We start from the raw sequence: 3,120 nt of genomic DNA, 5'->3' as shown, positions 1-3,120 counted from the left end.
TGAGTTCTAAATGTGAAACTTAGGAAGTCATTTGGCTACACGTGAACTCAGTGGCACTTATTTGATTTAAAAAATTATTTATATATGTGCCTCTGTGGGAGGCAGCATATGCTACAGCCCAAGTGTAGAAAAATTACAAAAATTTCTAGGAGTAATATGGATCTCCCAGAGATTTAATTCAGGTCATCAAGTCTTTTAAACAGTGCTTAGCTCTCAGAAAGAACTAAAACATTCCACAAAGAAAGAAAAAGATAGCAATGTAACAATTTCATTTGCAATTTATTATTCAATTTTTCCTATTTTCATCTATCTTTCGATGGAAATATGTATACATTCTGAAAAGACAAGTTTACTGACATAACAATTCAACTAATCTTATTTGAGCATCAGCCAGAGAACACAGTGGGCAATTACTCTGGTGCGTAAGCTTATCATGATCACCACATGAATGGAACAAGGTAGATTTCACAAAGTTGATTTCCAATCTTCACATATGTTTCATGGCCTAAAAACCCATAATAATGTTACACACACACACACACACACACACACACACACACACACTTTAAAACAATATCATTATCATTACAAATGGAAAACTGATGGGGACAACAAGATGCATGAAACTTCAAATAGTATATGAATAGAACATCAAGCAATGTTGTGAGATACACTATAGGTTGCTGATTATCCCAGCTCATTACATCTCTACCAGATAGATAAAAATGCTGCCTCGAATACACACATGAGAAATTTAATGTTTCTTATATTCTCTTCTATTAACCATTATAACACTAATATTGTTAAAATGTGTTGTATCAACAAAATAGCAAACAGTGACATTACATCATCTAACTCCTAGTTGTACTCAGGAAACTGACACATGAGGATCATGAATTTAAATACATACCTATTTACTGACATCCATGCTAGAATGGATAACAAACAACATTTTAGGGAATTTGTTTAAAAACATGAAAATTAAAACCAGGAACAACAATCCACCACCCTTTCACAGACATATTTACTTGGAAAGCATGATCATACACTGTTTGTTATTTAAATAAAAATGGTTCACTTAGGTGATGGGCATCCCATTCTATACATTGAAGAAAGAAAATAAAATTATGGATATGGTCAAAGTATTAAATGGAGTATTCTGTGATGCTGGGTTATTTCATCCAGCAATTTGGAGGCTGTTCTGCATGCAAAACTCAGAGAAACTGCAAAACTGGTGCTCTACAACACTGGATCATTGAGGCTATCCATTTCCACTGGAGAGTTTTTTCGGGAGGTCTTCCTTGATCAAAGCTTATTTTTCTTAGCCTAAAATAAATTCACAGCCTCTCATTTTTTTTTTGTGAAAACAAAAACAAAACCTCTTCTCCGAAGTAACATATCTTTTGATTTAAATTGCAATGTTAAGACATTTTGAAAATATATAGGTTGGATTAATCCAAAAGCATTTATAATTGTCTTTTAGAAGCTGTTGTTCCTCCTTCCTCTGCAGCCAAACACTTGAAAGACAACACAATATTATACAGTATCCAGACTATCTTTGATTATGTAGCTTTTTTTTCTCTATTTCTTTTAGTTTTACTTTTAATATTTGGTTTATCCAGTCAGGGTTTCGCTGTACATCTTTGGCTGTCCTGGATACCAGGCTGGCTTGATCTGAGATCCATAATAATGCTTGAAGAGACTGTTGACTCTTGTCAATTTTTTTTCTGCAGAATAAAGAATCTTGTTTAATTGAACTTAAGTGAGCTAAAATTCTTACCAGATACTTTACACAGATTCCATTCAGTATGAGTTTTTTTCCAATCCTCAAAGTCTAATATGTTCAAAGGATTTAACAGACCAATTATACAAGTTTTACTCTTATACTACTACCATGACTTGCAAAACTTTGTTACACTGACTACATTTAGAGAGTTTCTTTGCAGTATGATCTTTTATGATTTTGTAACGGCTTTATCATATTACATGTGTATGTTTTTTTTTCTCCAGAATATGTTCTTTTAGTACTCAAGAGACTGATTTGACATACAAAAGTATTTCTCATTGAGTATATTCATAGGGTTTCTCTATAGTATGTGATCATTCATACCTATGAAGAGAGTTCAGTGTACAAAGGCATTTCCAAATTGAGGGCACTCAAAGAGTTTCTCTCCAGTATGTGCCCTTTTATGTATTCGGAAGCTGCTTTGAGATACAAAGGCTATACCACATTGATTACATTCATAGGGTTTCTCTCCATTATGTGTTCTTTCATGCCTCTGAAGATAACAGTGCCGTGCAAAGCCTTTTGAACAATGAGTACATTTATAGGGTTTCTCTCCAGTATGTGTTCTTTTATGCCTTTGAAGATAACTATGTTCTGTAAAGGCTTTTCCACACTGAACACACTTATAGGGTTTCTCTCCAGTATGTGTTCTTTTATGTCTTTGTAGAACACTAGGATGTGCAAAGGCTTTTCCACATTGAGAACAATGATAGGGTTTCCCTCCAGTATGTATTCTGTTATGCCTATGTAGCACACTGGGATGTGAAAAAACTTTTCCACAATAATTACATGAATAGAGTTTCTCTTCAGTATGTATTCTTTCATGCCTTTGAAGATGACCATGTTGTGCAAAGGCTTTTCCACATCGAATACATACATAGGGTTTCTCTCCAGTATGTGTTCTTCTATGTTTTTGAAGACGACTTTGGCATACAAAAGCTTTACCACATTGAGAACATTCCCAGGGTTTCTCTCCAGTATGTGCTCTTTTATGTAGTCTGAAACTATTTTGACAAACAAAGGCTTTACCACATTGATTACATTCATAGGGTTTCACTCCAGTATGTGTTTTTTCATGCCTCTGAAGAGAATTTTGATGTACAAAGGCTTTTCCACAATGAGTGCATAAATAAGATTTCTCTCCAGTATGTGTTATTTTATGCATTTGAAGATATCTGTGTTGCGAAAAGGCTTTACCACATTGATTACATTCATAGGGTTTCTCTCCAGTATGTGTTCTTTGATGTACTTGGAGATTATAGTGACATGCAAAGGCTTTACCACATTGATTACATTCATAGGGTTTCTCTCCAGTATGTGTTCGTTTATGCATT

At 34.2% G+C, this 3,120-nt stretch overlaps 1 pseudogene; it reads right to left on the bottom strand.

Moving 5' to 3' along the window:
- Nucleotides 1-276: 276 nt before the first annotated feature.
- Nucleotides 277-3,120, bottom strand: part of LOC101986204 — a 45,189-nt pseudogene continuing 42,345 nt past the window's right edge.

The sequence above is a fragment of the Microtus ochrogaster genome, linkage group LG5 (assembly GCF_000317375.1).
Source record: "Microtus ochrogaster isolate Prairie Vole_2 linkage group LG5, MicOch1.0, whole genome shotgun sequence".
Classification (NCBI taxonomy): Eukaryota; Metazoa; Chordata; class Mammalia; order Rodentia; family Cricetidae; genus Microtus; species Microtus ochrogaster.
This window is presented reverse-complemented; position numbering and strand designations above follow the sequence as displayed.